The sequence below is a fragment of the Mastomys coucha genome, unplaced genomic scaffold (genome assembly GCF_008632895.1).
Source record: "Mastomys coucha isolate ucsf_1 unplaced genomic scaffold, UCSF_Mcou_1 pScaffold14, whole genome shotgun sequence".
Taxonomy (NCBI): Eukaryota; Metazoa; Chordata; class Mammalia; order Rodentia; family Muridae; genus Mastomys; species Mastomys coucha.
The window spans coordinates 68,293,448-68,319,264 of record NW_022196896.1 but is presented as its reverse complement, the minus strand read 5'-3'; the positions used below and the strand labels follow the sequence as shown (position 1 = coordinate 68,319,264).

The window sequence follows — 25,817 nt, the reverse complement described above, 5'->3', positions numbered from 1 at the left end:
GGAAAAAAATACTCTTCATCTGAAATTTTTTATTTTTACATTCTCTGTCTCAGAGCAAGAGGGAGAAAAAATAGGAGTGAAGAGGAGGTGGGGAGGGAGAAAATAAAAGGTGGGGGAAAAGAGGTGGGGAGGGAGAAAAATAGGAGTAGAGAGGAGAGGAGAGGGGAGGGGAGGGGGAACAGGGGAGAAGAGGAGAGAAAGGGAAGGGAGGGGAGGAGAGGAAAAGGGAATGGAGAGGAGGGGTGGGAAGGAAAACATACAGCTCTCCTCAGATTTAGTGGATTCTATGAAACTTGCAAAAACATTTCCATATTTTAACAAGATTCTTGTCTCTGCCTATTCTTGGATAGATGAAGCAAAAGAATGACCACTTGGAAAACTAATCATGAGCTCTCCAGAAGAGGCACCATAGCAGGCCTCTGAATCATTCCAGACGGAGTTCCCTGCTTACTCTTTCTGGTCTCCTCCCCACACTTTACCAAGGCAGGCCAATGTGACCAATACAAGCTGAAAAGCTGAGCCTCCTCAGAGCTGAGCTGTGACAATCACTTGACATCATCTAGTCTCTCTTCTCAGGAATTGCTTGCCCTCAGAACAACTCAATGGAGTGCTTGGGCAAACCTGTACAAGAGCCTCTGACCTACAACCCACTGAGTACGAATTCTCCCGGTTCAGTAGAGTCTTCAGAGATGGACCCTAAGACAGAAACACCTAATTATCTCTAATTCCAGACCCTTAGAAACCATATTAGATATTAATGTTTGCTACATAAGCTGTTGTAGACAAGTAATCATGTTACCATGTAAACCCATAGCTGATTTTTCTCATGGATCTCCAAGGACATAGAAGCCAAGAGTACCTGCCTGGATAAAATGACTTGACTCTTCCTTCTTTCTTCCTGTTTTTTTAACTTTATTACCCTTATACAAGGTCAAAAGCTCAACATCTACTCATATGTGTGGGCCTTGTGACATCTGTGACATCAGGAAGTTGGCAGCACTGAGGTTTCCATTATCAGAGGAAGCTTCCGCTCTTAGAGATCATTCCACCGCTCTTCAAAGAATATCTGATCCATTCTGATGAGATAAAGCTTGTTCTTGTTATGTGTTCATTCTATGCATTTGACAGAAACAAATTCATTTCATACTGGGAGGAGATATTTTATTATGTATCACCTAACATCTGCCATAGTCTTTCCTGTGCTGCAATTGCAAACTTGAGCCCCCATATCTGGATACTATATTCATTTTTATCAAAGCAGATTTTAAAAATATATACATAATATCATAAATTTAATTAATATAAACACTATATAACACACTTAAATATATTATACTATGATATATTTTAACATATAATATATTTAATGCATTATGTTAATTAAAGACATATATACATATATATCATGTATATATATATTATACATGCACAAATATCCTAGAATAAAGAGTCACTGAATAATGATAAAGAGTCAACCTACCTGATATTATAATAAACACACAGATTTTGTTCCTAATCTCAGAGCTTTGAAACAAAAATCCAATGGCAGATACAAGAATCTTGAATCATAGCCAGACGCTTTAACTCTCTTCTTTCAACAACAGTTAGAACTAGATAGAAATCTTCTATTTCCTAGGATATAGAAGAGTTCGAAACACTTTCCCACAAGGTCTCAAAACTGACATTTGATAGGACAAAGCAGACAAGGAATTCTCCATCTAATAATTGCAAAGAATGTCATGTGACCATAGTCAAATTAATATGGATAAAATAATAAAATAAGATCCATGACAAGACGCAATGAAGAGGGGTTTGCAGCGCTGACTGCCTGGAAGAGAGGTAAATGGCAGATGCAAAGGAAGAGCGCCACCTAAACAGCAAGAAAAATGTACGTGAAGAAAATGGGAAAAAGAAGAAGTCAGGAGAAAGGAAGGCATCAGCACAGGAGAAAAAACAAAAAAAACGGAACAGAAATACAATCAAGAAAAGTCAAGGATGCCAAAAACTGGTTTGTTGAGATCATTAAAGTGGACCAGTCTCCCTCCAGTCATGCCACTGAAAAGGAGAAAGGAGGAAGGCCCAGAAGAGCCGCATCAGGGGAAAATCACTAGCACTGTAAGTTCCTACAGATATTCAGAAGGAAACATCATACTCAGTACAGAGTGGTAGGCTGAGATACGCAACAGGACCACACAAAACAGTGAATTTCAAAATAGCTATGGGGAGAGGAAGAGCCAGGGAGGCAGAGAGCTTGCTTGTGTGTGCCCTTCTTTCAGGAGCTTTGGGAAATCCTTGCTGACCTACAATGACAAGCGCAGGTGCTCTCTTGGGGGGAAGGCGTGGAGTGCGCAAAGGAAGGCAAGGGGGAAGGATTTCACAAAGGTAAGTAGAAACCTTCAGCTTGCTATGTATGCTCACTAACTTTATTGAGTCAGTAGCTGTGCCATATACATCTGTGCCAAAACTTGCCAGACTGTAGAGCTTAAGAATGCGCACTTTATCAGGTCAACGATATGTCAATAAAGCTGCAAATTCTGCAAGTATTTTAAAAGGCAGCTTGTGCTATGATCTTAGTATATAAAACGCATACACAGGTCAGCAAGTGCATGTGTACACTATGGTCACATGACATTATTTGCAATTATTAGATATCCTACCAAATGTCAGTTTTGAGATCTAGATGTACCATCTAGATCCACGCAGGAATTCCAGGTTTGGACTTCTGGTTAGTGTGGCTCTGCCTCTCAAGAGATGAAGTAGTGGGCATGCACCTTATTTCTGGTCAACCTTTTTCTCAGTAACATCTAATGTAATTCAGTGAGTTTGGGTTTTAAAGAGACATAAAGAAGAGCTAGACATAGCATGTATGACTCAGTACATGCTCAAATGGTCTGTTTATTTTTTTTTCTGGAGTAGAAATACCTTCCCTAGAAATTTCTTCTAATCATTCATGAAGCATTCCATAGATGTGTTCTCCAGACTCTTTGTGTAACTTTAGTCCTGATTGTACATTGAGAGCAATCTGCACCCCAGGTTGTCCAAGCCTCCATTTGCAAAGTGCAGATATGAATACTGAGGCTAATTGTTTTTTAAATCATTTATTTGGTTCTAGAGCATTGATAGGTGTTTTGCCTCTTTGTATGTCTGTGTGAATGTATCGAATCCCCTAGAATTGGAATTACAGACAGTTGGAAGTCGCCATGTGGGTGCTGGGAGTTGAACCCAGGTCCTCTAGAGGAGCAGCCCGTGCACTTAACCACTAAGCCATCTCTCCAGCCCCCAGATGCTAATTATTTAAAGCTCTAAACAGCAAATTTGGTCCCCACATGCTCTTTATGCTGTGTACTTTTTATTAACGTATGTGAATATGTGGACACGCATGTATGTGCAAGTGTACGGAGGGTAGAGGTCAAGTTTACATGTTATACTGTCATCCTTGTTATTGAGACAAGGTCTCTCTGTGACCTGGAACTGACCAAGCAGGCTATGCAGGCTGGCCAATGAACCCAGGAATGCATCTACCGCATCTGCCTCCCCAGTACTAATAATAAACATCCTACCAACCACAGATTCCTAGGTCTCTAACTCAGGCCCTCAAGCTTGCTTTACCACTGAGCATCTTCCATGATGTCATTTTCTGGTCTTTTGCTAAAAAAAAATAATAAATAAACTTTTACAAGGCACATTTTGCATCCCATGTCACATGCCTAAAATTAAGAGAGTGATGTGGAATACCAGGTAATTCCTGACTCCGAGGCAATAGGCACCTAGACAAAGAAATGTGATAAAATACACAAGAGCTTGTTGAAGAAAACACAGCCTTTCCATATTCTAGTTTTAAATTCTGTATATTGATAAAAATCTTAGGAGTAGAAATCTCCCAACCGAGGTGAAAAGAAAAAAAGTAACACTTTCCACTTAGAACTGAAACAAATACTCACACAAAGTAAAGCCTATGGGAAAGTTCTTGGCTCATGTCAGCTTTAAATACCCCGAACAAATTAAGAGATTTTTGTCAGTCAATAAAAGTACATATTATTAAAAAAAAAAAAAAGACCACAATATCCAAAATAAAAATCACAATCAGTCAAAAACACAAATATTCTGAACCCTTGTGCAGTTTAGACTCTTAATATATTTTTATCTACCAAACTGGTAAAAAAAAAAAGACACACAGCAATTTCCATCACTTTTATGTCAGTAAAAGATTCCATCCTAATGTCTTAAAGTCATGAGGTAAGTGATAACAATAAAAAGTATACATGCAAATACATCATATATGTACAAACACACACACACACATGCACGCACGCACCACACATACAGAAGGGAAGGGCTTCATGTTCATCTTCTGATCAAATGAATTACTTCTCCAGGGGAAAGCAGAGAGGATCTCTGAGCTCCTTCTCGGACATGCCATCGGCCTCCGAGCATCTTCTAGAGAGTCCCAGCTTACGGCAGACCTCTTGCTATGTGATGCCAAAGGCCAAGGTCAAGTAGCAGCCAGTCTAAACTACCATAGTGTACTTTTCGAAAATCAGCTGATGTGCCTCCAGATAAGATAAGCTTCCTGGTAACGGGTGGGTGAGGAGGGTTAGATAAGTTAGAGTGAAGTTTGCAGAAGTCAAAGTGGAGGGAGGGAAAAGGGCCGACACTAAAGGGATGATCCGTTTAGAAAATACTCATCCCCAACTTCTTTCTCAGGGCAGACGCTGGCCCCTGAGAAAGTTGTGTGTCCAAAGCCACACATTAATTCTGAATAAACTCAGACACAGCCCAGAGATGAGAAGGGCCTTTACACCTCAATTCCCTCCTAGGGCCACCTGTTACCTAGTCCACCCAGAAGACATCTGTCCAATTTTGGGGAACATCACATGAATCCCAAGCACGCCATGGGTACCATGTCTGCTGAAAGATGTATGAAGTTTTTGAGTGGTATTCATATGAACACACTGTGACACACTGAAACTTCGGGGCAATAAATAATACATCCTATAATAAGAAACTGGCCTCACATAACTGTATAATGAGCATTCTGAGTCATATAGAGTTAAGCTACTAATCACCTATACTCCCTCCATAGAAGACAATATGGAAAACGTTGGGAAATATACTGTTTAAGCTTGGTTGTCAAATGGACTGGATTATTAAGAAAGACCTTGATTTGGGAGCTCAGATCTGGGTATCTATGATGACCCTGCTCCACAACAGTAAAATGGCAAGGGCTCCGGCCTCATTGACGATTAACTGCTGTCCACTCATAGTATGATGGTTTCCTCAGAAAGATAGTAAAAACACACATAGAGGGTCCTTGGGTACATCACCAGGTTATGTCTGTGGGGCTATCTCTTGCCTGAGCCTAACCTTGGATCCCCTTTTGTCTGTGTCCTATAGTGAGGTGAGAGAGTGTCTTCACCCTATCCTTCTAGCTACATGATTTTCTGCCCAAGCATGAGGCCAACAGGTTCATGGACTAAACCCTTAGAATCATGAGCCAAAGTAAGTCTTTGCTATTTTTTCATTACTCGATGAGACACAGAAGTAATGAATACACAAAAGTCGAAGAACAGGTAGTTAATGGTAGATGTGGGTGTGGTTATTTTAAGGCAAAGCTCCCTTCTTGGTTTCCAGTGCAATGATAGCACACAGATTGTACCTCTGTCCAGGTATGGGATAATTTCTCTCTCTCTCTCTCTCTCTCTCTCTCTCTCTCTCTCTCTCTCTCTCTCTCTCTCTCTCTCTCTCTCTTTCCTTTTTTGTTTTTTGTTTTTTTGTTTTGTTTTGTTTTTTGGTTTTTTTTTTGAGACAGGGTTTCTCTGTGTATCCCTGGCTATCCTGGAACTCACTCTATAGACCAGGCTGGCCTCAAACTCAGAAATCCACCTGCCTCTGCCTCCCAAGTGCTGGGATTAAAGGTGTGCGCCACCACTGCCCAGCAAGCAAAATTTTAGTCCTACTCATGGAGCTGTACAAGAATCAAATCTTCAACTGAATATATTCAGTGTAACATACTAACCCTGTTTCAACCATGACAATAAAAGCCACAGTCCAAAGGAATGGGGATAGGCGAGTTAGCAGGAACCTAGAAGTCTGAGTGGCCTCATGGTCCAGCTCCATCTACCACTCGGCAAACACTCATCTACCCAGGCACTGTTTCCCAAGTAAAGAGTGTTAGATTGAGATCTTGTTGAAGCCAATCACTTCAGGATTATGACTAATGCCCAAGACATCATGTGTCTACAGTGGTTTAAGGTTGCTGGAAAAAACTGACAGTAAGAAATACAGTTTGCCCAGGGAATGTCTAGACTCTTCCCCAGCTATATGTGGTAGAGGAAAGGAAATGACTGAGACTTAAGACATAAAGAAAATAGTTTGTAAGCATCTCATTTTCTCATCTACATAATGTCTCCTTCTTCCCAGCTAATCTGAGGGTTTGTAGTTGGTTTGACTTGCTTTGCTTTGTTGCAGATGGGTTTTGCTATGCACTTCACACCTCAGACTCAAGATCCACCTTTCTCCACTTCCTGAGAGCTGAGGTCACAGGGAAGTGCCTTGGGACCAACACAAGCCACCTTTGTGAGCACTTGGGTCTTGTGGAACCTTCTTCACACAGCAACACTATACGCCATGCTGTTTTGGCTTCTAACACCCTGATATGTGCTGCATGGGTTTGGGGGTGGGGTCTGCAATGTTCATTTTGCTTGTTCTGTGTGCTAGCATCTTGACCCAAGGTCATGTGGTGGTCAGGAGATCTGTGAATACCTATAGGACAGTAATCAGTATTCTTATGCAGCAGTTGGGGTTTTTCAAAATCAAAGGGCTAACAGAGTCTAAAAATGTGCTGAAATACACAGGGCAGGAAATTACTATGTATGCTTAGTAAAGTTATTTTCAGTAGAATTATCTTGTTATTTTTTAACTGATTTCATTTTTTGGTTTATGTATGTGAGCCTACATGAGTTTATGTATACCGTGTTAAGGAGTCTTCAGAGGCCAAAAAGGGCATGGGATCCAACTTGGAAGTAGAGTTACATATGACTATGAACCATCATGTGGGGACTCAAACTTGCCTCCTCTTCTAGAAAACCAACATGTGAACCATCTCACAATCCCAGAGTTTTCTTGTTTTGTGACAACAAAAAGAAAATCCATCCTCAAACTCTAGAAATCTCCTCCTTTTAAAGCTGCAATTAGATTTGTAATCTTAAATCAAATTCTTACTAAGTTTATATACAATTTTAAGCCTATTTGTAACATTGAAATTCTTAAGAAAAAGTAATTTTGTAAAAATTAATTTATTACCTGAGGTCTTACTTAAAGTACTTAGGAAGGAAAATCAGATACATTAAATTAATAAGTAGAGTTTAAAATAGTTATAGATATTTGGCCTGTTACATTTATAAATGGATAGCCATGTGTTGTGTTTTTAAAATGTGTTAGACTTAAAATGCCTTAATATTATTTTAATCTTCTGCTTAAAAATTTTACTGATAAACTGAAAACAATATAAATCCACATTTTCTACCTCTAGGTCTACCATTAAAGGAACTCACAATATTTATGAATTTACTTATATATTTATGTGTACGCGTGCCTGAGTATGTATGTGCACCATGTGTATGCAGAAACCCTCAGAGGTCAGAAGATGATGTCTGTCTAATTCCTTGGAATTGTAGCTCCAAACAGTTGTGACCCATAATGTGGATACCATTATGAGAGAGAACCAGGATCTTCGGAAGGGCACCCAGTGCTCTTAATCTCTGAGCCATCTCTCCAGCCCTCAGAGGAACTGAAAGTTACTCCAACTGAGCTATAGCTATCAGGGATAAACAAAGATTGATTTGCTCCCCACTTCCCAACACTGTGAAGTCAGACCTAGCTCTGCCCCTGTGGAACATTTCCTGCTGACCTAAGGAGATGTCATTCACTGTTTTTCAGAGGAGACGTCTGTGTCCAGCAGCAGGGGTCTGCTTTGATACTGCACCCTCTGAAAGTTTTTACCCACAGGAAGTACCTATCCCAGATGATATCACTTTGTACTTCCCATGAAACACACCACAGGACTACTTCCTCTAAGAAGTCACCTATTGGCTTAGAATACTTCAGCAGGGATTGCAGTACCGAAGTCCACTCTGCAGGGAGTTTTCCATCCACAGCTCACATCAATCACCTCATCACCCACTGTAACATTTCCTGTCTCCCTCTTGGATGTCTGTTATCATTCCCCTTCTCCGCACCCACCTCTCCTTTTTTCAATCCCTTATCTCATTTTTTTCAAAGTTAATAAAAACAGCTGCCATTTCTCTCAGTCATAGAGGTAGGGGAAGGGACATGGGAGAGAGGTGGGGAGAGAAAGCTCTGATTGGAATGTTAGTTAATTAGTTAATTAACTAATGAAAAACTAAGTAACAAAAAAATCTCTCGCAGCATGAATTTTAGATATGTACTACAAATCTAGCTGGGTACATGAACACGCTTGAGATTCTGATCTCCATGGAGGAGAGGATGCCTGCTGGGTTAGAGATAGTAGTCCTTAGAACTGATGATGAAGGATGGATCCTAAGAAGAGTTACAAAGTAACCAAGTCCTAGGAAACCAGAAAGGCCCAGCAACATATCCTGCTGAGCTGAGATAACCTGGGGTTTAAGTCCCTGGCTCTGCTACTTAGTAGAGCAAATCTTTCCATCCTTGGATCTGCAATATCAATACAAAGAGGTACTTACAAGACTGTGGAGAAAGACTTACTGGCATCCTGTACAAAGAACACTTTTTAAAATTAGAATCGTGTGGTCATAGCTATGGCTACTAATTCACTGACCTGAATGTGTTTTAAAAAGAATTCTAAATCAACGAATGATGTTGGCATTTTAACAAAAAAAAAAAAAAGTGTAGAAAGTATGCTTTAATCAAAACAAACTTTTTTCTGTTCCAGATAGTGGTTCGTCATTTCTCACAGAGCACAAGATGTGCCTCCCTTTCTCTCTCGTGAAATGATTCAACAGGACTGGGACCCTCACCATCCCTGCAAACATCAAGGTGCATCCTTGTTCAGATGAAACAAGGTTCTGTGGTATTATCAGAACCCATACTCATTCATGTTCTAGCATGGATGTGCTCTGCCCAGCACATTCATTTCCTAGGTAATAGAAGGACTGATGGAATGGGCTCTCAGAGCAGTATTTCTCAGCAAAGGATTCCCAAGCCAAGGGAGATAGATCTTTTATGCCATCGTATGTAAGAAAAAGCTTCCTGAAAGTCTTCTATTCTGCAACCCTGCCTCAAGCCTGTCCCAGCTCAGCATTTCCAGGAAAATCAAGATGCATCAGCTGCCAAAGCAAATAACCACAGAAGGCTTCAGACTTCGCAACTCCAACTGAGCTAAAATAGCTTTCTCTCTTCACAAACCCCAGGCCTTCAGCCCAAAGCAGCCCACTGGGAGCACAGCCTCTTTCCTCCTTGGACTGGTGCACATATGGGGTTCAGCACGTTGGGAGGGGTGCATACTGCAGATCTCTGTTTCTAGTGCCAGTGAGCACAGGGATTGTGTGTCCTACACTTCAGGAGGGACTTCACCTGAGCAGGGGGAAACCAGAAAGAACTGTGGGTCTTTCCGTGATGAAGTTGTCTCCCCAGAGTCCCGGCAGGCCCTCCAGAGCTGATCTGCGCACAGAGCATAGGGTGGGAGTAGTTGTAGCAAATGGTTTTAGAATCTCTCAGCAACAACTTGTCAAGCTGGATCCTTGGATCCACTGCAGGAAGCTGGTGCTGACCCACCTTCCCCTTAGTGGCTTTGCCCTAATTGCTTTGTCCTGGCTCTACCTCCATCACCCTGCCTGACTCTCCTTTGTTTTATCTCTGGATCAAATCCTTCTCTACAGGGACCCCACATTTCTTCCATCAAGTTCAAGCATTAAGCCACACCCTACTCATCTCTGCAGCAGCTCCCAGTTGCTTCTATGGGATTAAAATAAATCCAGGTTTCACTGACCTTTTCACCTCAATCACCTCTTTATCTGTTTCTCCTTTCAATCACCTGCCTTGTTCTCAGAGTCTCAGGCAAGTTTCCTGCCACTGCTTGCGAGACTGCATGTATGTGAGACTGCATGTGTGTGAGACTGCATGTGTGTGAGACAGCATGTGTGTGAGACTGCATGTGTGTGAGACTGCATATATATATACATATATATGTGAGACTGCATATGTGTGTGACTGCATGTATGTAAGATTGCATGCATGTGAGACTGCATGTATGTGGGACTGTATGCATATGAGACTGCATGAGTGTGAGACTGCATGTGTATGAGACTGTATGAGTATGAGACTATGTGTGTGAGACTGCATGAGTGTGAGACTGTAATTGTGTGAGACTACATGAGTGTGAGACTGCATATATGTGAGACTGCATGTGTGTGAGACTGCATGTATGTAAGACTGCATGTATGTGAGACTGTATACATGTGAGACTGCATGTATGAGACTGCATGCATTTGAGACTTCATGCATATGATACTGCATGTATGTAAGAATTCATGTGTATGAGACTGCATGTATGTGGGACTATACATATATGAGACTGCATGTGTGAGACTATACACATATAAGACTGAAAGCATGTGAGACTGTATGCATGTATGTAAGACTGTATGTATGTGAGACTGCTCAGCACTGTCATAACAGTAATGAGTCATAACTCCCTGAATGTATTGTTTCCATTTTCAACCTTTTCCCCACTCTCTGCTAAGGTTTCTTAGTTTCTATCACCATATCCTCAAGTCCCAGGAGTTTTTCTTCTATATAGTCTAATTGCTATTTCTATTGCTTGTCCTTAAGTCCTCTGGTATTTTTCTTCTATATAGTCTTAGTTTGTATTACCCTGTCTTTCAGTCACTTAGTATTTTTCTTCTACATACTCTAGTTGCTATTTCCCTAACCGATTCACCTGTTCATTACATATATTGGTTTATTTGTTGTTGTTGTTGTTATATAAGTTTTCATTTGATTTTTTTGGCTTACTTAATTCCATTACTGTTAGATGCCCTACATGAACCTTCATTAACATTTTTTTACATCTTTAACCTAATTAAAACAAAAATATGCAATCCTTGTCTCCTGATTCCATCATCACAGTAATCTGTGTTTGTTTCTACTTAAGGGCTTACCTCTTGAATTAGGAGCAATGCTTTCCTGTCTATGAATGTCTAGTAATTGGAGCTGCATGTTGAATGTTTTGGATGTGAATTATTTCTGAATTGTGTTGCTTTTATTTAATTTTGAATGGTAGTCTAAAAGCAGTTCAGTCATCATGGATCTCTGAAAGTGCTGTGTCATGCAGCACTGAAGTCTTTTTGCATGTTACCTGTGAATGTCCCTGCTCAGTTTTCCAACTGTTTAGAGTGACAGGTCTAATCTAATATTGGTTACTCTGCTCTGGGTGATGGGGGTTAATTTTAATCACTGTATTCTCAAGATTACTTAAGAGACCACTGCTACACACAAATAGGAAAAATGTGGCTCAACATCCTTCATTTCCTCTTTCTGTTCTTCCCAAAATAGTATCTATCAAAAACATTACGATGTTTTCAGTCCAGTTATTCCAGTATATTCCAGTGTTCCACGTATCAAATCATGCCTAGTCACTTAGTATCTATAACTATATCTCCTTGGTCTAGTTATTCAACCTCTGTAAACCTCCATTCTCCTATTTGAAAAAAAGAAGAATTATAGCAATATTTGTCTCACTAGGGTTTGAAGAACAAACCAATGAGTAGAAATGCCCATGACAGCAACCACCATAGGACAGAAGCTTAGCTAGCCTGTAGAGATGTTTAAGGCTCTGTCTTATTTCTCCAACATGCAACAACTTCCTCAAGAGGATATTTATAGCTGTTTGATCTTTCTGTCTTCTCCATTCCATGAGCTAATCAGTGTGGTCCACTGGTGAAGAAATCCTGTGAGGGTCCTTTCCAGTTGGCTGCTGAGGCTGGTTTACTCTCACTACAAATGTATTCTCGGTGTGTGTCACATGCTTAGCTACAGGCACTACAACAAGAACAGTACTGGAAACAAACAAACAAACAAACAAAAGCCATGGTTTCATCCCCAAGATGAACCACTGACTGCCTATTATGAGAAACAGACCCTAAACCAAATAACAAACAAACAAGGACATGCTATTGTTAAGAAATGGTCCCCCAGAGGTCCCAGTTACAGGTTTGATCACTAGTAGATTGGCAGCATTATGAAGAGGTAGTAGAAGCTTTTGAATGGTGTGGACTGGAGGGAGAGTCATACCCTGGAGAACATGCCCCCTACAGAACTGTAGAACTCTGAGGTGCTATCCATCTCTTACTTTGTCCCCCAGGAACATGGTCAGAGGTGTGGTTATATATCAGCTGTAACCAGTCATCTGTGCCTTCGAAAAATGATTGGAAAATTGATGAGAACGACATTTGGGGGAAATGTACAATGGTAGAACTCTCCAAATGATCAGAGGATATAAGGTTACATGGGTTTCAGGTGACTGCTATCAACCCTCTTTCCCTGACAATCTCTGTCATTTCCTAGTGAACCTAAGAGTAAATGGCTATGGCGGCAGGCAGGGTCGGGAGCTCTGCATACAACCAGTAACGCAGACAGAGACAGCGGAGACCAATGCTGAGCAGCCAACGTGGCAGCATTTCCAAGGTGCCTAGCTGGCAGCCTGGTGTCCCGTTAACTAACTTGGCCTACTTCCATGAAGGGAAGTGGGGCATTTTGTCTTCACTGGTCCAGTTATTCTTAGTGTGGCTTTGCCTGACCTGTGTGTAATGCTTCAGCCAAAATAGCGGCCCATGGACTTAACAGGATGTCCTATTTCCTCATCTTGCTATTCCATACAGCATTGCTCCTGAAAAAGGAACTTGGTTTACAAAAAAAGAAGTGGAAGAGTGAGCCCATGCTCACAGAAGCCACTGGCTTTCCATGTCCCCCAACTTCCTGGAGCAGCTTGCCTAAAAAAAAAAAAAATGATGAAATGGACTTTTAAAGATAAAGTTAGAATATGGACAAGTGGCAAGAGCCTGAGGCTTGTGGCAGATTCTTCAAAAGGCTGTATATTCAGCATCAGCATCCTACATGGATTCTGCATCAGCATCCCACACAGATTCTGTAACAACATCCTACATCATATATTCTGCATCAGCATCCAACATGTGGTACAGTTTCTGATACAGCCAGGAGGGGAAAAAAAAAGAATGATACAACCCATCATCATCCACAGGGGCCCACGAACTACTTGTCTGCATCTTATTCCCATTGGTAAAAGCCTTGCTACCTGTATGTATTTATGCTAAATGGAGAACTTCTGTCAGGTATACAAGTATTCCACTGAACTAGATGTCAATCAGCTAAGAAAGGAGTTACTTTGCTCCCAGGAGTGACTGGTCCAGACTACTAGGGAGAAACTCGACTGATTCTCCCCAAAGAGTATGTCTGGAGTGTAACAGATTTTTCAGGATTTGGCCATGTCCTGTGTGATTAAGATTAGTAGAAAATCACAACAATCCAATCCAGGCAAGATAATAAATGCCTACAGTCCTCAGAAATGAATATGTGGGTCACTATTCATTGTGACTGGTCACTGTGGCAGGTACAGAACCAAGACCTGCTCAGGTACTTGCTGAGCGGGGAGGAAATACAGAAAGGATAGTAGAGGAAGGTGATTATAAATACCAGCTAAGGCCACGTGACCAACTGTAGGAAGGGGGGTTATAACCACCATTTTGTTATGCTTGTGCACTAACACACATACGTTAAGCAGATGTGTGTTTTTGCCCTACTGCTTTATCCTGTAACATGACACCAATTGAGGTAGTATCAGCAATTGACTGTTATAAATCTATATTACTACATTTAAGTTACAGAATACAGAAAGTCTAAGCATCCCTGAAGAGCCCTCTAGGCTGCAGAGATGGCTAAGCAGTCAACAGTGCTCACCGCCCTTGCAAAGTTCAGTTTCCAGTACCCACATGGTGGTTCAGAGCTGTCTGCAGCCACCATTCTGAGGGATCTGATGCTTCTTTTAACAGCCTTGGGTGCCTTCCTGTACATAGGTGGTACATGTGTATACACTCAGGCCCACATATATGAATATACATACATATATATGGAGACTTTTGTCACCTATTCTGGGGGAAAATAGTGCTTTTTTTATTATAAGTGGTATGGTTATATCATATTAAACAGAATTATGACCTCACTGCTTTTATTATTTGGAAATTAAGCAAGTTATATGGAGATGTTAGGTACCAAACTGACACTGGGTAAACTTTTGGTGGTTAATTAGTTGGAAGAGTGAAGATCCTCTCTCAAATGAATAGCACCTTCTAGCAGATACACAGAGGCCTGAGAGAAGAGCCCCTCTTTGCTCCTTACTGCTTAAGCCATCTACGCTGCTGCTGCTGCTGCTGCCATATGCATCCTGCCATAGGAGCTCAGAGTCTTCAGTCTTCCAATGGAGACTGAAAACCTCCAGCTTTCTGGAAATCCTTTCAACCCTGGATCGGCACTATTGTGTCTTCCATCCTTGTAGGCTGAGAAACTACTGCACGCTTCAGCTTCCCAGAGTGATACCCATTATTGGGCAACCCAATCTGAATCATGTAAGCCAGTCTAATCTATCCTCTTTGTAATACATATTCTTTCTGTTGGTTATACTCTCTAGAAAACAACCACCAAGTCTTAAGTGTCTTCTCTTCCAACATGCTCTCCACCACAATGTGCTCCCTCACCACAGCAAAAATGTGCTCACCTCACCTCACCCAAAAGTAACAGCACCAAGCAGTTATAGCGCAAAACCTTGGGCAATGGTGAGCCTTTCCATCTTAGAAAGTGATTATTCAGGTATTTATTACGGAAACAGAACACTGAGTAGCACAAACCCCCAACATGCAAAAACGTATCCACGATGCTTAATCCAAGCCATCTTATATCCTGTCTCTCAATGAATAGTGCAAGCATTATATTCAAAGTCACTCCGAGTCTTGCTCCTACCTTCAGAGAGAAGTTACTGCGATAGCAATGAGCATCATGCTGGAAATGCACAGGGCCTGAAAGGGAAGACAACAAGACAATCTGACCTTCAGGACGCAGCCACAGAGCCTAGGCGGAGAAGCCTGACGGATCCAGATGATCTGATGGATGGGTTGTTGTGAACGGGGAGCAGGAGGGGTTCAGAAGAACTGCACACAAAGGAATGGTCACTGCAGAAAGGAGCAGAACCAAGTCAGGGAACTGAAAGAAGGCAGTGTGCCTGGAGAACAGAGAGCTGGGCAAAGGGTGTGTGCAGGAGGACCAGGGTGGAGACGCAATGCAGACTCCTCGGGGCCACATTAAGAGTTATCCTTCCAGGTGATGGTGGAGCACAACTTTAATCCCAGTACTTGAGAAGCAGAGAGTTTGAGGCCAGCCTAGTCTACAGAGCTAGTTATAGGACAGCCAGGACTACACAAAGAAACCCTGTATCAAAATATTAATTTATTAATTAATTAATAAGAATTCTGATCCTTAGCCAAGAGTAGTGAGGAGGGCCCAGCAGTTTTAAGTTGAGAGGTTATTCTAGTGGGTTAAAAAAAAATATGTAATGAGATATACCCCTATGTCAGTTACTGTTGCTGCATGACAAACTACCCCCAAATTCACCAGATTAGGGTAACCCTTGTATTGCGCCAAAGGATTAAATCTTTCCAGCTATAGACAGGCATGCAGAAAAAGAAAGAAACTGGCTTAGGGCCACGGCGTAAGGTTTGGAGCTTTAGCTGGAAAGAATTAAAAATGAAGAGCAAATAGCTGATCCTTTAATAGATGGTGATAGAATTAATGTCTCACTCTCTGTGTGGGCCTTGGCTTGAAGGGGAGAGCCATCACCTAGGTTGTCCACGTGTTGTCCCTCTATATGACTCTGTTGTCATGGATCCCAGCAGAAGTAGTCCAGCCATCAATGCAAGGCTGCCTTGCCTTAGTGACCTTGTTCTAAGGACTCACAGGGCTCCTTCCATAGAGCTTCTTTGGCTGGCCAGTGTGCTTGCTAGCTAGCACCTGAGACTCAAAAGAGACTGACTGCAGACCTCACTATCAATGGGGAAATGCATCAAGGAACATGAGGGCATTGTTTGAATAAATCACTGACAAAACTATTGCCATTTGATATCGATCAGCTAGAGGATCCTGAGCTGAGTTGGCAGTAGCAGCAGTTGGAGCGGTTGGAGATAAAAGTAGCAGGACTTCCTGATAAAGATGATGACAGAGATAAGGTGGGAGTGGGGGTGGTAAGAATTGTCGCCTGTCAAGGATGGACATGCTTGGTGACCGGGGAAGAGGGTCTGATTCATTCTTTGTGGGGAGGCTATCTGAATGGTTGGAGAACTGTTAGAGTGAAACATTACGACATCAGAGCAAAAAGGCTAGCAGGCACCAGAACATATGACCTCAAAAATCAGTATTATAGATGTCGATGTGGAAGTTGTCACTGTCAAGACAGTGCCAGAGAAAAAAAAATAATAAAGTGATAAGAAAAGAAAAAACTTAGCATAATACCTGACCCAGAATTTTCAGTCCTGGGCAGGCAAATGATGGGGAGATGTAACTGGAGTTCACAGGAAGAGCAGTGAGGGCATGCATAGATAAGGAGGGGTAGCTTTGACTTTTAGTTTGCACATCAGACAAGGGGGAACCCTTAAAGAGGAAGAACAGTGCCTTGTGGATGCTTGACCAGAAAAGTCCAAGGATGGAGCACTGAAAGATGTTGTGGCATTGCTCCTGGAGTGAGTATATAATAGAAAGTGAGAACAGACAACCAGAAGTAGAAACTTTCATCCTGTGATGATCAGTGGCCCCAATGTGGCCAAAATTCAGTGAGTGATGTATTTGCTGTCTTATTTTCTTCACTAAAACCAGTAACTCGGTTGTACACTTTATACGTCTTTGCAGACAACTCCCCTCCATTTCATTTCTGTCTTCTGTTATTTCCCATTAACCTGTGAGGAAACCCTGTGTCTCCCTCAGTTCAGAGCCCACTCTGCAGTTCAGTATCTTTCTATGTATGCTCCCTCTGCAGCCCAGTCTCCTGAGCATGCTCACTCGCAGTCCCCACACATGTCCACACTTACCTTAGGATTTCACACCTGCCTGGTAGGTGCTTCTCTTCTTCATCCCAGGCACTTCTTCCTCTCCCCAAGTTCCCATGTCTGTCTATTTTTTAAAGACCACGCATACTGCTGCTTGCTGGAGCTAGCAAACTAGCACATCCCATGCCAACCTAAATCATTCCTACACGCTTAGCCTTGTTCTCTATTTCTAGTTCCCTATAGCTCAGAATCTGATGTCATTTTCTACTTCCTGTTACCTCCCTGCTTCCTGTCTCACACACCCTGCTTCCTTTCCTGTGGAGCCATACAAGGAAGCTTCCTGCATGATCCTACCATTCCATGCTCTTCGTTGCCATAGCCAAGGTCTCATGTGATACGATGCTGCAAACCAGACATCAGAAAATCCAGAGCAACGAACCAGGCTCCTCCATAGTACTCTCTCTAAATCATCTTCTTTACTGCACTGCAGTGTGATAGGCAGCTTAAAATAGAAAGGGGAAGACTAAAGAAAATAATGACTAGCACAGTCCATCTTGTTCAAGTCTTATCACTTGGAAATACTACGCACTTAGTTCCCTGGAGCACTGTGCTAAGAAAGCTTTGGAAATTCCTTCCAAGCTTGGCTTTAGAGCACCACGATTGACCAGTGCTATCTGCTGTCTGTTAGGAAGAATGACTAGAAACTCAGAAAGTAGGCCACGTTCATTCCTTAGTAAAAGAATTGTTATCAGTAAGTCTGTGCTTTAATTCCAAAGGAATTCATTGTGAAACTCAGCTAGATGAGCCTTGAGCTTCCTCAGTCCATCTTAGCCCTTCTATGGTTATTTCAGGCAATCCCATGTTTTGTGTATTCCTTTCCCTAAGCATTAATACCTCATTAAACCCACGCATTTCCAGGGAAGTCAGGAAACAAATGTAAAATCTCTTCTCCGAGTCAAACCCAGGTTGTGTCATAAGTTGTGTCGTGAATTACCATAATCACCAAATGGCTCAATACCGCACCAGGACACCAAGGAGTCATGCCAGATTACATAGCTCTGAACCTCTGGCCCTGTGGTCACTAAAGTGATACAAACTTGTTTATATTCCATATATATTGTTGGTTCCTAAGCATCGAATTGGAAGTTGGCAGAACTACATATTCTTTCTATGAGTCAGGTAATGTTGCTTAAGAACACCAGACAACACTTGATGCTTCTTAGACAGTTAAATCACCAACTAAAAAAAAGCACGGAAATGCAAATTAAAGTAAAACAGGGTAAGCACGAGAAGGTATGTTTACTCTATAAAGCAAGGCTCAGGAACTTTCTGGACCTCAGCTGAGACAGTGCATGGTGATTGCTTGTCATTCTGTGCATAGCCATAGAAAACTCTGATTTGAAGTTATAATAAAAGTTACACACTTGTATATATGAAATCTTGAATGAAGAGGATCAACTGTAAGGCCCCAGAGCCAGGGGCCCACACATTCCAGACATACACCTTCTAAAAGCCCCAGGAAAATTGCTCCCTTGAGGGAAGGAACATTAGAACATGCTAAGGCAATATTTGTTGTTAAGATGCCAGTATGGGACCTTTACTCTCTGTCGTTTACCTCTGAGCTTCACTCTAGTAGAAAGTCTACTCTACAGAGGATGATTATGACATGGTACTTACTACATTCTGGAGGAGGAAGACTCAAATTTCTACCTTACCTGTGAGCTCAGAACACAAATTACGTCAGTCAATCAAAAAGCTGCCAGGCGAGTGATAACAGAGACACTGGAGAGACAAAGACCTACACAGAGAGAGCATTCTCTCTGGGTGTGTGGGCCACTGGGTGTCTGCTCATGATAGGTGTCACCTTTAAACTTCTTTCTGTGAGGCTACACATTACAAAATCTGTAGGATGTATGACGTGCAAGTGCCTCAAAATGCTGTAGCCCGATCCCCACCTAGGGACCCTAAGACAAAGCCTGGAGTGGCCAGGACGAGAGACTTAGGAGGAGTCGTTTATTGTTCCCTTTATTCTGTATCTTATTTATGAGAAGTTATAAGTGTCAGAGTTTTCTGCTCTATCATCAGCAGTGGGTGGGACACGAGGTAAGAGCTGCCAGCCTGGGTGTCCTGCCCATGCTTGGCTCCTCTTCATAATAGGAAAGGGAAGCTTCCTGTTGGGGGAGGACTTCTGTCTTGCAGCCGAATGTTGTTCTAGACCACCATTTGCATAATTTCTGGTAAAGATTGGTTTCAAGAACCCAACCTGTGGGCTCCGCCCCATGGAAGCGGCTGTTCTTTTATCTCAGAACAGATAAAGGGTTTGATGACCTTATTGACTACTAACTTAACTATCTTTTGGGGTCAAACAATACACACACATACACATACACACATACATGAAAGAAAGAAAAAACCTCAGCAAGAGCTCTAAAGGAAATCCTAAATGTTTTGCACTGTTTCTAGACTACAGAAGAATAGCGCTTTTTAAGCAAAGTTAAAAATCAGTGGCACTGCTCACTCAGTTGGTAGCTCGCCTTTGCAGAACAAGGACCTGAACTAGAACCTTATAACCCATGTAAAAAATAAAAAATGGTTTTCTGATACAGACATAATTACAGTGCTCGAGACACTGTAGATGGGTAGAACCCTAGGGCTCCTGACCAGCAGCCTAACCTACTTGACTGGCTACAGGATAATGAGAAATCCTGTCTCGAAAACAAAACAAGACAAAACAAAAAGACAATCCCTGATGAGCTATACCTGAGACTCTCCTCTGCCTTCCACATGCATGTTGATGCACATGCCCAACTCTATACCCCAATACACAAATGCACATACACACAAACACATACAAATAAATAAATGTTGGGTACCTCTGGGGAAAATGGGTCATGACTCTGTGGTCAGTAACAGTAGAGCCAGCACCACATGCTTTTCTTCTTAAGTAGTGTAGATCTTGTGGATATGTTAAAGAACAGACAGACTTTCCAGGAGCACATAAAAGGGAGTGGGGAGTGTCTATTGTTATAAAACATAAAGGAAGATGCATCAGACAGAACTGATCATGACATTGCTGCCCAAGGCAGTGATGAAAGAAACAAAAACTGAGGGGAAACATGTGGTGATGCCCATGCAGAGACCACAGCATCTCTCCTTGCCCAAAGATGGGTTCAGCATACCCTGTCTGGGAATTTCTGCTAAAAACTGTAGCAGGTGGCTACACACAGTACCCACACAGATCTTGGGCATATGAGGGTAAAACAGAATCATTCTAAGTTCCTCTGGTGTGTTTCATGGTCTCTGAGACTGCAGAACTGATCATGTGCTCTGAACATGCCCAGAAATTGTGGATGAAGAATTTCAAAACTCCTAGGAGGAGTAATAAATCCCCAAGCTCAAGGAGAACATGCAGCCCTAAGCTACAGAGATGACATCATTGCTCTGATGGTTCATATATGGTTGGCCCAGGGACTGCACTATTAGGAGGTCTGGTCTTGTTAGAGTAGGTGTGTGGCTATGGGTATGGGCTTAAGACCCTCACCCTAGCTGCCTGGAAGTCAGTCTTTCACTAGCCACCTTCAGATGAAGATGTAAAACTCTCAGCTCTGCCTGCACCATACCTGCCTGGATGCTGCCATGTTCCTACCTTGATGACAATGCACTGAACCTCTAAACCTGTAAGCTAGCCCCAATTAAATGTTGTCCTTATAAGAGTTGCCTTGGTCATAGTGTCTGTTCACAGCAGTAAAACCCTAACGAAGACAATTGCCTTTGAGGATGTGTTTTAGGAAAACCCCAAGGAAGGTGGATGTGTATCAACACTATAAGTATTGTCTTCAAATAAAAAACAAAATACATAACAGCAACAAAGTATGGAATAACTATTTTTACAAAAAGCAAGCATAGCTAGAAAATTTTTAGGCCACCCTCAGGTTGGTTCCCCTAAGAACAGGAATGACAAGGTGGTGCACAGACTTAGAGTTCGGTCAGCTCTATTTCACTTGAAACGTTAGATAAAAATGTACACGTGTTGGTACTGATTCATTTTTGTGCAGGCAACTTTTACAGTGCTCATTGGAAAACATACTTTGGAAAGTCGAGCTCATGTGCCAGTGACTTAAATTCTGTCACTGCCCATAAGAATGGAGTAAAGCCTTCTGGGGACTGACGTGTCCTCTTGAAAAGCAGAAGATGCTTGAGTTCAAACATGCCCACTGGTTTGAGGGCACCCAGTAGCTCTGCCCAGACTGATGCTTCTGGGGTTGCTTTAAGGACTCCATGTAGCTGTTATAACTATGCAGTTAAGGGCATATTTTTTAGCTCTTTTATTTTTTTATTTTTTTTCTTCAGATCTGCTTCTCTTTAGGTTGCCCACAGCTATGCAAATTCTATTACATCTTCAGTTCTCTGACCTACCCTTGAATTAACCTGCAAGAAGGGAATCTCCTGCCAATTAGAACAGGAAATATAGCTCTTGGCCACACTCAACAGGAGCAAGCCAGTCAGCCAGATGATCTGTGCTAGAACTCCGTCAGGGTTTAAGAGTGGTGTAGTTCCTGACATTATTCAACTTCTCTAAACCTCTGTTTCATAATCTGTAACATGGACATCACCATTAAGGATTTGCAAGATTATCATTGGCATGTGAAGGAGTGCATGTAAAAATCTCTGCTCTATTGTGAAGAGTACCACCAATGGTAACTCCTCTTTATAACCCTGTAGGGAAAGTGTTAAGCCAGAGATGTTTTCAATCAACCTTTACCCATTTCTTCTGCTACTGTGACAAACTACCCTAGGCCAACTAATTTATGAAGTATAGATATTTATTTAGCTCAATTTTTTTGGAGGTCCAAGAGCACACATAATACTGGTGCAAGTCTATAGAAGAGGGACTCCGGGAAGATGCTAATCTCTCTTATAGGCCAAAGAATCTTGTCCCATAAGAGTTGGGACTCCCTTGAGACAAGACATAATCACATGTCTTAAAGGCCCACCACCTCAATACCATCACAGAAAGAAACTGTCTGGATGGGAGTTTTGGTGGAGATGAAGTCAAACTCTCCTAGGAAATAAAGAGTCCTAGGAAGTAAGCAAACCCATATATGTACAGCACCAACAATGGGAACTAACTGTTCAAATACAGGGCCCTATGGAGAGCGTTTCTCACTGAAAACAGCACAGTGTACTGAATTTGCAGGTTCATCGGATAAGCTGTCCTCTGAGGAGAGATCCCTTTACAGCAGCTCACCACAGTTCCAGCTTCATTCCAAGCCCTCTCTGCAACTGTCTCACCAACCATGACACACAAAGGCCTCTTTCTGTAGGTGTAAATTAGACAGCCAACTCCAGATACCACAAGCCTACTAGAAAAATTCATCCTTAAAATTCTGTTTCTATAAAAATACTCCTGATATCAAAGATAGCATTAGGTAGTTTCTCTAAAAGAACTGAACTAATAGTGTGTGTGTGTGTGTGTGTGTGTGTGTGTGTGTGTGTGTGTGTGTGTGTGTGTTGGGAGTAGTAGGGGATGGGAGGGGATGGCGGGGGAGGGGGCATAGAGTGTTGCTGAACCTGAAGATAGATGGGTGACGTATTTTAAATGAAGGAGCCAGGGAAGCATCCAAGGAGAACGAGATGTTCAAGCAGAACCAAAAAAATGTCAGTGAGAGTAGCACAAGCAATTTAAGCTTGTCCCCGACTAACTTACAAGTAAATGACACTCAGACTATGATCATTTTATTTGGCTTCACTCATTACTGAGTAGATTAACCCCTAATCTACTCTTCCCACCCTGTAGTGTACCCCAGATACTTTTCATTTCTCCTGGCCAGGTGCTCAGGGTCCATCTCCCCTCATGGTGGCTTCTTCCTCTCTCTCCTTCCTCCCCCTCCTCCTGGTCTCTTCTCCTCCAACCAGGTCACTCCTAACCCACCTACCTCTAATCCCTCCAGTAATTTGGCTGTAGCTGATGTTATTCAAGCAATAGTTTTAAATCCAGGAATGAGCTTTGCATAACAAAAGCTTGTAAACTTGAGAATTCACTCCTAGGCCTAGATCTTAGGGGACAGAGTTAAGTGTTACAATGCTTAGCAACAGACCAAACCTCATCTGGGGAGTTCTTTGAACTATCTCTGAGGACAAGCACTTAAGCACAGTGGTCAAAGCAGAGGGATCAGGTTCCAGGCACTGAGATGCTTCAGGTGCAGAAGGGAGTTCCCAGGAGATGGAGCTATTTTTGTTCTAACTATTTTAACATGTGGTGGTTTTGAATCCACAGGTGTGAAACCTATGCAGTCACCTCATGGGTTTCCAAATAGAACATGGGTGATTTCATTCAGACCTTAGTACAAGGAGATGGGAGACAAGAGGAACAGCTTCCAGGTGAGGCTGGAGGCTGTGGGGAAGCACTTGCCGGCTATGAGAATGTTTTGAATTTTTGGCTCTGTTAAAGTGGGAACCTTTAGAGATTTGGGAAGTTTGACCTAAAATCTGACATACTAAAAAGATCACGCTGGTTCAACTATCTAAAGATGAGAGGAGAGGCCTAGAACTCTAGCTCTAAGAGTTATTAGGGTATCCATTCGGTAATTCATAAAACGGCATGAGATCAGCAAGATAGAGAAGGTGACAGACACGGTCCTGCAGCTCTCAGAAGGAAAAGAAGTAGTAACAGGAACAAAGACAGACTGCAGAAAGGGGAAGAAACCCAGTAATGGATGGAGTTTAGGAACCAAGTAAGAGATAACTTTGAGATGAAAGGAAGACCAGCCACAGCAGGTGATGCAAGCTATTCAAACAAGGTACAGGCTTGGATTAAACCCTGGAATTTATCAACAGACACTGTGGAAACCAGAGTTTGAGGGAAGATTGGGGAGAACTGGTCTAAACTAGTTTTAAAGGCAGTGGAAGAATAATTTAAAATAACAAGTTTCTCTCTCTCTCTCTCTCTCTCTCTCTCTCTCTCTCTCTCTCTCTCTCTCCCTGTCCCCCCTACTCCCTTCCCCCCCCCATAGATTAGAGTGGCTCTCGGACCTCATCAGAGAGGTTTCTTTGGACAGTGTAGTTAATGCACAAATACACAACTGGTCAAAGAGCAGAGAGCAAGTGTCTGGGGAGTATTCAGCCACAAAGGGAACATCTAGATTACCTTCTCAGTTCCTGAAGTGGGCAATTCTGTGGGATGACACACTCCTGCAATGATATCCTGCTGCATGCCCAAAGAAATGGGGGCTGGTGCATCATAGGTGAACCCATCAAAACCTTGACCAGAATAAGCTTCTCGATTTAATTGTCTCAGGTATGTGCTATAGGAACAAGATTACATCAAATTACCCCTCCCCTGTATTAGTTACCAATGGTGCCAAAGAACAAGATCCCCCTGGCAATTCGCATACACCCACGAGAAACTGGAAAGTGCTTCTTTGGAGAGAAAATGTTTAAGGAAAAAAAAAAAAGCAAATGCTGAGTTAGCTGCCATCTATAGTAGGATTCTGGGAATCTCTTGTTGCACCCAATTTAAAATTAAATTAATCATAAGAATATATGTATATAAGAAGCTAAAAGGCGTGGCTCAGTGGTTAAAAGCACTGGCTGTTCTTGTAGAGGAAGAAGGTTCAGTTCCTAGCACCCACATGGCAATTTAAAAACTCCTAAAACTTCAGTTTCGGGGTACCCAATGTCCTCTTCTGCTCTCCAAGGACTCCCACACATGTGACACACATAAACTCATAAAGACACATAGGCACTTAACTTAAAAACAAAAAATTAAGAAAACGTATGTATATGAAAAGCATAGTCTGTCCCAGAGAGCTCCATTCTACTCAGGTTCAGGGTACCCTGGTCCCCCTTGTGAAGGAGTGGAGGTCCAGAGGGTGTATATGCACAAAAGGAGGCCACATGAAGACACAGGGGGAAGGCAGCCACCTACAACAAAGATGAGGGTCCAAAACCAGCCTGTCCTGCAGTAACCTCAGAAGGAGCTAGCCCTGTCGGCTCTTGAGCCTCCATCCTCTAAGGCCAAGATCAAATAAATCTGTTGTATGCCACCCAGGCTGTGATGAGCCAGCCATCATAGCAACTCAGGAAGACAGCCAAATTTAGTCTCTGTGCCAGGAGATTGGAAGTCAGGTCATATTCTGGCCTTTTCCCAATCGCCATGGTTCCAGGTCTTTGCTACAGTAGCGAGGACACTGAGCGCTGCCTTCTACGTTTGGTGCATCTCTAGGGAGGGATGTAGGTTTCAAGGCTGACCTCAGGACAGGCAATGGAAGACTGTTCAGAGTTTTGCTTCCACTGAGTCAGCGCTGTAGCCATTGGCATCATAGCTTCCATCGTCTCGCTCCTTCTTGTCACTAACCACACCATCCAAATTCTCACAAGCTCACCACAGAAACACGCTGTCTTAGTCATCGAGGATCATCTGCCTCCTCTCAGTGCCCTGGGGCAGCGGAGAGCTGAACCCTCACAAAGAGAGCGACATGGCATGATGTCACTAGCTTCCTTAACTGTGCAAGCAAACCTTTCCAGACCCACAGATATGGAGTAACTCTATCTCTTCACCCTTATCATTACATGCAGGTGCAGGTGCCATGCTTATGTACATTTGCCTCTGGGGTGATCCGCAAGTTGAGTAGCCTTGGGGGAGTTCAAAAGTTAGACAGGGCTGTAAGGTCGACGCGTGGGTTGAGACAGCTGGAGAGAAATGTAGCCCCTTCT

At 42.4% G+C, this 25,817-nt stretch overlaps 1 protein-coding gene across 1 annotated transcript in view; it reads right to left on the bottom strand.

Moving 5' to 3' along the window:
• Nucleotides 1-25,502, bottom strand: part of Il1rl1 (interleukin 1 receptor like 1) — a 56,766-nt gene extending 31,264 nt beyond the window's left edge. Inside the window, exon 1 of the mRNA XM_031368829.1 lies at nucleotides 25,353-25,502. The gene's annotated coding sequence lies outside the window, so the exon portion shown is untranslated. The remainder of the gene's footprint in view (nucleotides 1-25,352) is intronic.
• Between the last annotated feature and the right edge of the window lie 315 nt (nucleotides 25,503-25,817).